Consider the following 10237-nt stretch of genomic DNA (forward strand, 5'->3'; position numbering starts at 1 on the left):
TCCCCAAATTCCTACAATCACTTTCCACTCGTTTAAGTCAATCCTTTTAAGTATTTCCACTGGGAGGCAGACTCTGCTTTTCATCTGAATCGAAGGGACTGACCAGAATGGTTTATATGCTGTTTTCTACTACAAAACAGCCTAAGATCACTTCTCCAATTTCTGGGAAATCTGAAATGCTAAGGCATAAACAAAACTGGTTTGTTTGTTTCTTAGAAAACAAAACAAAAATAGATGTCCTGATGCCATACATTCAATGTGGTTTGTGCTGTATCCTAGTCATGTATTTGTCAGATCGGAACAAAAAAATCTAACACAACAACCTCATGAATTTTTAGCAGTGAGGCTGCTTCTGTTTTTTTTCTCCAGCAGAAGCTATGCATGCATAAGAGTGTTCTTATTTAGACTGAGTTCATGCAGTGTCACAATAAAAATTACCCATTACCCTATGTTCATCTTTTAAAAAATACCAGGTGGCCAGGTCCAAAATCTGGTTAGCATGTGTATTTATGTTTTCTTTGCCTTCTTTCTGTAACATTTCTTCTCTATTTGATGTGCTTTTGTTAGGGATAACTGTTGTCCCTAACACAGGTTCCTTACCTGGTGTGCAGTCTCAATTCACACACCAAGATGAAGTATTTTATTTGTTTAGTCTAGTTTGTGCAAAGTAGGGAGGTTGGTGTAACCCAGAAAGTCAGCCAAACTGTACACTTCAACATTTAAACAAAGGCATCAGTTTTCACTGGTTACAAATTACATAGCTTTTTCAATAATTAGTACTCAAACCCCTATTTGCTAATTGTATCTCTTGCTTCTTGTGCTAATTAGTCTGCATATGCAGCTCTTCCCTCCATTTGAGTCAAGAGTCTGTTCTGTTGGTCAATGGGTCGGTGGTCATGATCTCCCCTGCCAGAATTACCTTTCCCTGAGCTCCTGTTCAGTCCTGCTCACTTCATTCCTTGTGGTTCTTGTCCAAACAGCCCATTCATCTTGGGACTGTGTTCCCCTTTTCTGAAAGCAGAACATGAGCCAAGCCTACAAGTCTCTGCAAGTTTCACAATGCAGTTGCTTAATTGTAACTGCCTACGTATAACTACTGATTAACATCAAAAACCCGGCAGTTTGGTTCAAATCTTGACAGACTAGATACCACAACCTTAAGCCAGAAGCTCTTAAAGAACAAGCATCAGAATAATACATTCGGGCAACAAAGTAAAACTGAGTGAACAAAATGGAGATAGAGACCTCACCAGAAAAAGTGTGAAAATTCCACATCTTTAGAGAAGTTCTTCACAAGAAAAACAATCAATCAGATGAACAATATGTACAACAGGAATTTTATCTCTCAAAGGGAAAAGGATATCCACAGCATGACCAAAGCTATCAAAGTGATAAAGTGGGATGTTTCACCATTTGATGTGAAAGGCCAAGCTGCTGACATTGTCAATACACTTTCTTTCACTTTCTTTTTTGAAGGATGAATACATTTTTCAGGTTTCAATTCCTTGGGGTTTTGGTGTGAGGTTTCTGATTTTGGTGGGGTTTTTTGGTTGGTTTCGTGATTTTGTGGGGAGTTTTTTTGTTGTGGTTTTTTTTTTTTTGCATTTTTGGGTTTTTTGTTTGTTTGTTTTAGGTTGGGGTTTTTTGGGGGGGAACTGGTTTGTTTTTGTAATCCTTTTTTTTTGTTATTGTTATTTTTTTAAACATCATCATTGTCTCCAGTCATCTACAGGGATTTACTACCAAAAAAAATTTAATGAAAAAGTTCCCCCAAGAATATCTGCTTTTCTCACACCCCACTTTCCGCGGTGGTGACTGAAACTCCAGAACAGGATAAACTCCTCTCCTCTGGCCTGTGATGGAAGTCACGAATCCCTCAGAAAGGACCACTACCTTTTTAAGGAAAGACTACTGCTCCCAAGCCCACATGCATGCTTCAGACTTACCTAATGTTCACTCTCAAAATAATGAAGAGTTCCCCCTGAAGCCACACAGCAGAAAGACCAAGAGGAATGCAATTTATAAAAATCACAGCCCCAGGAAGTGTTGCCTCAAGCCAACACTCCCTGGGAGTTTCATACTTTGCAGACTGAACTCTCTGCAAGGACTAAGCCAGACATATCGAAAGCAGTACTTCACTCCAGCAACCATGTAAATGCAGAAAATAACTTGTAGAGCCTTTCCTGAGCACAAATAGAAAGAGAGAAATGAAATTCACTCATTCAAAGTTTTGGGAACGTGCAATTTTCACTTTTGGTAATAAATCTATTTTCAAAAACATAGTTGTCTGTTTCTTAGACAGCTTACAGGAGCGTCTGTGAAACCCCACCTCCTAAACACACAGGTTTACAGATAACTACGCCTGACCCCTAAGCTGGTTTAACAGAAATACTTTGCTTAAGAGTAGTTGTATTTGAACATAAACCCCAACTGTACTGCAATGGCCAAAAACTGCCTCTCCTCTAATATTTTTCAGAACTTAATGCCAAAAAAATACTTCGCTTATGTAACTCCAGCTTTCAAAAAGATTCACACTAAACTGATTTATAAGACACTAGGAATGCTGCAAAATCTGTAAAAACAGGACTTCAACAAATGTTTCCTATGGATACAAACCTGACACTATAAACGCCAAGTCGCCAAAAGGAACATGACCTGGAAGCCACGGCAAAACAGTTCTCCAGTTAAGCACTTGACGAAGGCTGGAGAAGGCTACCACAGAAGCAGGTTTCAGCTGTTAATGTTTCAACCTCATTCCTCCATGTATTTATGGGCAGAGAGCGCTTTTTACACTCAACAAGTGGGGGCTGACCAATGGGAAGTCACACAAATCGCTGAGCTACAGAAAAACTAGCAGGATGTTTCACTGCAAACCACTTTATAAGGTTTTTATTTCCCTTGGCTGCTCTAAAATTCTAGGGACAGTGGGGAATACAATATTAGAAAATAAAGAAATGGCCAAGGAAAAAGAAAACATTTCAAATTCAGTGTTTTCCTAAAGAGCTACTTGATCAAGGTTTTATATCAATACTGCTTGGGGAAAAATTATTCCTTTGTTCTAAATCCAGCACTAGAATTCACTTAAGCATGGAATAAAGAAGTCTACTCTGCTCATTTGAGTCATCATTCTGTTTTCTGTCCTTAGAAGGAACAGTGTCAGGACAACCTCTCTCCTCCATCACACTGGAAAAAATATCCTTTTCTCTCCTTTTATTATTCTCTCTTTCATAAGTAAAGCAAGGCAGGATCAGTTATGAACATGTTCAACAATTGCATAACAGAAAACAAACATGAAACAAGATCTCATTAAATTAGAGGACATTTTATTCTGTGTGAAGAAGCCTTATAGAAGTGTGGTTCTCAGCACCAAGTCCCTATGTGTCCTTAAAACTTACCAACACAGGTGTTGGAAATCAGAGGAAAATATCCAGTACCCACAGATATGGACTGGATGGGACGAAGGTGAGGAAGCAACAAAGTCTGCACAGGAGATAATTCAAGTCAGTAGTTCAGAATCAGCAGACAAACACTGCGTAGGTAGGTGGAGGTTTTGGTAGAAGGGAAGCCTGTTTTTCTATTCAGGGAAAACAAACACACCCTTATACTCATTATGTAAACATGACCAAAACTGAGTTACCTGGCTGGGTAGAGCCTTCACTGCTAAGTTTCAAGAACACTGACCTTTTTAAAAAAGAAAAGTGCCATACTACCAACAGCATTTGTAAGAATTTTGTGAATATTCTTGGGCAAAATGATTTTGTCTGTGTTATACAGATGTTCATATTAGATTAATACAAGCTGATAAGTTGGAAGTCCAGAATAGATTGTTACCTATTTTTGAAAGAATATAAATGTTTCATCTGTTTCATGAGCCTCCAACATTTTAAACACCAAGAGAAATACATCTTGCCTTTAAAAAAATCTCCAAAAGAGTCATGAAATATTAAGGTAATGATATAATTAAAATACATGCAGTTTCAAGCACTGTACTCAAACTCTCAGACGTATGCACATCGACAGATGCACAAAAAGAAGTCAGGTTAGTAGATCTCTCAGTTCTTTCACACCCCGGACATGGCCACAACTGCATTTGTGAATGCATAACACAGGATTTGGGCAGAAGATTTTTTTTTCTTAACTAAAACTTATTTTTCTGGTCAATGGCAGATTTTTTTTTAATGTCTATTTTAGTTAGCGTTCCTAATCAAAAACGCTCACACCCCCTAACAGCCCTGGCTTGGTGGCTGACACACCAGCTCACAGCCCTGCTGCACCTATTGGGAAGTGGACTTGTACCTTGTTCTTCTTGAAAGTACTGGACTTTACCAGGTTAAGCTATTTGTGCAGCTTGCAAGAGAAGTACATAAAAATCTCCATAAGCATCTTCCCCCTCAAGGAGGGGGAAAAAAATGAAATCCACACAGTTTTCAGCACTGCTGAACTGGAAAATATTTTCTAAGCATCTCAAAGCTGTCCATTAGGAAAATAATTTCTCTATTTACAGTTTCCCTAGAACAATACAGGGCAGCAATACTTCATCAAGACAATCAAACTGCAGCAATAAAAGCCTGGAAAGTTCTGTCAGCAGGGCCTGATGAGCCATTTGTGGACTTTCTGCTGTGGAACACACCAAAGCCAGTTTGCCACACAGACTCCCTGCCCCAGCATTACTGAGACCACTGTCTGCCTCCTATACCTGCTGCCTCACCTCTCTCCTCTTCAGCACTTACAAACATACATACAAATCCTTACAAAATCTGCAGATATAAAAAGCAGATGCATCTCCCCACATAACCACTTAAATCCTCCTGCAAAGCCATCACCTCCTGCTTCGCCTGTTCCCTTCTGTCCTTCTCCATACCCACATAGTTAAAACTGACTACAGACACCTCTTTACCAAACACATCTAAATTCTAAAAGCTAACCTTAGATGTTCCACTTTCCACATTTTTCACAGGTTCTCACAGAATAAGCCCATAAACATAGACTTTAATAATGGTGTGGTGAAACAACTGTGGATGACACTGTTTCACAAACCACCTTCTCATACCGTCTTAAAACTTTGGTTGGTAGAAATCATTCTGTATGTCTGATCCAATAAACGTTGTGTCATCATGCACACTGATGTATGACACTGCACTAATTGCTCAAGAAGCAAAGCACCCAGGAAAAACCTTCCTGAGGATGGTCCAGGTTTCTTGCATGTCTCAGTGGCCAACCTGAACAAAACGAGGCACGTTCCATTCCCTGTCCTGGAGAGCAGCAAGGGAAAGGCAGAAGTCTTTCCTTTAAAGGTGTAGATAAAGTGTTTTTACATAGCTTTAAGTTCAAAGTATCCTTAGGAGTTTATCACAGGAGGAGAGAATGTTCCACACAAACAGCAATGTAAAACGGCAAATAGGTGGGGAACTGGATTTGGCAGTGCAGGACTACTGCTATTCTGCTGCTTCATCTTCAGCAAGTCACTTCTAATATTTATTATCTACTTTCCCCTTCCAGGTCTCATACTGGTTTCATCTAGTAGATACAAGCATTCAGGGTAAGAATATTTATGTAGTTCCTAAAAAACAAACCACCAGATTCCAATTTTATAGTAAAATGGGAGAAGGCTTGCAGTTTGTTATTGCTGTTTTCACTATCAATGAAAATCCAAGTCAATAATTTCAATAATCTTATCTTCCCTGCTTTTCAGGAAACTCACAGAACTGAGAAGCCAGCTTGTCCCATTTCAAACACTGTAATTAACAAGAACATTTTCATAATTAACAAGACACAGGAACACTGAAGGAAAGACAACTTCCCAATGCTCACGTGGTGACAAATTGCCACCTCCTCCTCCAGGATTACAGACACTAAGTCAGCACCTTGACTTCCCATGAGCTGCAGGCTCACTTAAGAAACGAGAGGACATGTGGGCAATTCCTTCCCAAAGATCAGTAAAAGACTCTTGCAAGTTTTGAATCAAGCTGATTGTAAAAACAGTTTGAATTTTGAACAACTTTTCTCTAATTCATTTAAAAGGTAATACAAAGTACGATTTGAGCTTCCTTCAGAGACTTGCACTATTTTCCCCCCCACAGTCTGGTATTTTGGAATAGCCATTCAGGAGGGGTGGTTAGGATATGGCCTTGTCCAGGGGATTTCCTTCAACTGACTCAGGAATCATTAGATCCCGAACTGTATCTCGAAGTTGAGTACTGAATACTTTGAGAGCCCTTCAGGCCTTACTACATGGCAAACACTGATGTAGACCAGGCCCTCAGGATGAAGAGCAGGTTCTTCCAACTCTAACTGCATAATTAAACAAATAAAGTCCTGCCATTTGGGAACTGCTTAAGATTGGCTTGAGTGCTTCCTATACTCCAAGTTTGATGTGTAAACCTGCACTGCCAGACACATGCAGTTCTAAATAAGCTGGCTCAGAACCTTCCACTGCGACTGCTCTGTTGGCACAAACTTAACAGAGCCACAGGACAATTCAAGTGGGAAAGGACAGCAGGTGGACTCTGGTTCAACCTCAAGCTCAAAGTGAGATCACACCTGCTTTCTCATGGCTTTATCCAGTTGAATTTTGAAAACCTCCAGGGAAGGAATCTGCACAAGCTCTCTGGATAGCAAGTCTCACCACCTGACAGACCTCAGGGTGAAAAATGCCTTGTAGAGACAGACCCCTCACACCCGCTGTCTCTTGTCCTCCCACCATGCACCACTGTGAAGAACGTGGCTTCATTCTCTTGAAAACCTCCACACAGGTTCTGGAAGGGCCCCCCAAGTCTTCTCTTCTCCAGGCTCAACTTCTTCTACTCCTCCTCACAAAGCAAAAGCTCCAGACAATCTTGGCAGCAGTCCACTTAACTCACTCCAGTTTATCAACACTTCCCTTGTCCCAGAGCGGGGAGCAAAACCGGATGCTGTATTCTGGATGCAGTCAGTGCCAATGGAATGGGATAATTGCTTCCCTTCACCTACTGGTTGTGCTCCTGTTCATACAGGGCACACGCTGCCCCATGCTCAGCTTGCTGTCCACCACAACCCCGAGCGCCCTCTCAGCAGAGCTACCCCCAGGCAGGCTGTGCCAGTGCAGGAGGTCACTCCTCACAGGGAACAAGCCAGGAACCCCCATCCTCAAACAGCTGCTTAAATGGTAAATTTGCTTAGTAATCGGCAGCAGATGAAATGGATAGAAATTGAAGCCAAGGCTTCTTAGTGTTAATACACCTTACTTAGTAGTACTAAGTCGCATCTTAGGGCCATATTCAGATGGCCTAAATTCCACATAAATCCTTCTGTCTCCTATTTCTTATTAGCTGGCTTTCAGGCAGCTCCTGGTTCCTCGTCATATGTAAATTCTCTGAATTGCTCTTCAAAACCACCTAGATTTCTCCATTGAAGAGAAAAGGTGCTTCAATGGAATCCAGGCCACCTGAACCTAGTCTTTAGGGTCCGATAACATTGCAGCATCAGATTGCATTATTCCTTTGGATTTGCCATTGTGGCAGCAAGTAGCAGCTCATTTGTCAGGACAGGTTTAGTTACTCTTCCACTGAAACATATATTTCAAAAGAAAATGCAGATCACTAAACAATTCAGGACTCAGTTTTTCCTGTTACTTTCTGCAAATTTACTCCATAGTTGGATCTCTTTGAACAAGAATGTTTTATCCATAGCTCTTCTGCATTTTGTCCTGAGACATGGATGATGCTTTGTTCCAGATGTCTCAACAATTCATTGAAAGAAACTGGGTCTTTAGTATGACTGTGGCTTAAACCATTCACTGGTCTACAGAAAAGAAGAATAAAAGCCCTACAATCAGCACTGAATGTGGGCTGGGGAAATCAATGGCTTAAATGCTCACCAGTTCAGCAAAAGCACACTACGCTTTAAGTCAAGCATGAAGACATTTCTTCTAGTTCTTCAAAGATTATTAGTTTTCCAATAAATACCATTCTGATTTTCCTCGGTTTCTGGCTGAACCAGAACTTTTGATTTGAGAAATTATTTCTTTTAGGCATTATGGTTTTATAACAGTGTCATAAATTGAGAAGTTACACAGACCAGCATGCTCTACTCACTGTTCTTACATAATCAGGATTCTCCAAACAGGAGAGATGCAGCAGGGAAGGTGAGAACCACTCGTAAACACTTCTGAAAAGAGGACCCAGATTCAACACACCACAGTCCTGACACCTCTTTTTAGGACATTAACAGTGCTTTTTTCAAAGCCCCAGAGAACTCCAGATGCACAGGTATGGAGAGTCCACCCCCTGTACACAGCTGTAACCCAGAGCTCTCTTAAAACATCCCAGGACTGTGACATATACAGAATAAAACTGAGGCTGAGATTTATTGTATCAATCCTCACTTTGAGTGGAACAGGACACTTGGAGATAGCACAACTTTCAGAACCAAGTGCCAGTTTATCACAGACCCAACAGGCTATTTTAGAACTAAGTCAGTAAGTTTGCTTCTCTCCAAGGCATTCTGTATCCATGAGCAAGAAGCTTGCTTTCCTGATCAGCCAAAAGGTACCAGATCCATACCACAGGCTGACTGTATTATGTGTTTCAGAATTTTCCACCTCACAGATCAGCAGCTCCATCAGACTGACTCAAGTCTGTCAGCCAGCCATCAACACTGAACATGCAAACATTAAATGTGAACCTACCTTTGGTTTCTAGGGACTAACAATAACAAACATGCTGAACAACTACAAAGAAAATCAGGTCCGTAAGTTACAGTGTTTAGTTTCAACCACTTCTGAAGCATAAATCCACAGGATGAGGGGGAATTACCAGACTTCATAATATCTTTCCTTAACTTTTCAAAGCACACAGGACAGTCAAATACTATGAAAAGTGCTTGCTCTCACAGTGGTGCAGATGGTTATGAGCATGAAGTCTTAAGAGTACACCCAGATGATTACCTTCCTCCTAGGGAATAGTTAAGAGCTGATAACGCATCTATTATTTCAGACTTTTACTTTTTAGCCCCAGGAAATAAAAAAAGTCATATGTCACAGTGAATTTCTGCACAATGAGACATCAATCTATTCTGGAGAAAGACCATATCTACAGCAGAATGTAACCAGACAAAAAAGTCATTAAGGCTTTTTGTTTTCATTTTATGCTTTTTCTTTACATGATGCTTAAACAATAACAACAACAAAAACCTTTCACATCAACTAAAATATTCCTTAACAATTCTGTAATATTCCAAAGTATTTTGAGTGAAAATGACTGCCTTTACCCGTATCAGACTTTTAAAAGTACCCAAAATCATTTATCATTTGTGTTGCTCATAAATATTGGTATTGCTCATTTCATAAATTCCATACTGAGAACTGCACTTCAGGATAAAAAGTGAGGCTATTTAAATACAAGAATTTCACATCTGGTGTTATCAAATCCATTTCACAGGCCAAAAAAAGCCACGGTCTAGAATCTGGTACTTCTAAACAAAATGAAGTATTTCTGATTTTAAAAACTTACGTATCACTTGCTGTACATAATAATTAAACGTTTTGGGAAGCTTATTTCTCCAGCAAGCTAAAAAATAAATGCAGCAGTGCTTATAAGCTACCTTACAACTATTTTTATTCTGTCGCTGTCTTACTTTCTCTGAAGGCTACTGTTTGCTTATTTCCCAGAGATTCTATACGGGTCCCAAACACTGAACTTCACCCTCTTAATGAAGTTTCATTATCTGAAATAGTGTTTTAAGCCTTTCTTTCCTCCCCTCGAGCGATGGGTGTTCCTGTGCTACCCTTCCCGGGGGAGCCCAGGGAGGGAACCTACCTAAGCACTAAATCTAGCATCAAAACCCTGGAAACCTGAATGGCAACACTGGAACGGGGCTGGAAATCCCGGCCCGTGCCTCCTCCGGCCCTGCAGCTCTCACACCACACGTGCTCACACATCACGAGCAGCGGTCGGGCGGGACCCCCGGGCCGGGGACACTGCGGGGACAACCGTGTCACCCCCGCGCCGGGCACCTGCCGGGCGGTCCCCCCGGCCCCACCGCGCTCCCCGCACCCGCCAGAGCCGAAACACAAAGAACAGCCTAAGGAAAACACCCCCTCGCTATCGCCTGTTATCTCGCTAATTACCCGCGGCCGGGAGGAGCGGCGGCACGGCCGGTGCGCAGCCCAGCCCGCCGCCCCCGCCGTGCCGCCCCAGCCCCGCCGAGGCCCGCACGGCCGCCGCACTCGCCCCCGCGGAGGCGGCGAGAGGCCCGGCGG

The sequence above is a fragment of the Neopelma chrysocephalum genome, unplaced genomic scaffold, assembly GCF_003984885.1.
Source record: "Neopelma chrysocephalum unplaced genomic scaffold, ASM398488v2 Primary Assembly neopelma1_70, whole genome shotgun sequence".
In the NCBI taxonomy this organism is placed as follows: domain Eukaryota; kingdom Metazoa; phylum Chordata; class Aves; order Passeriformes; family Pipridae; genus Neopelma; species Neopelma chrysocephalum.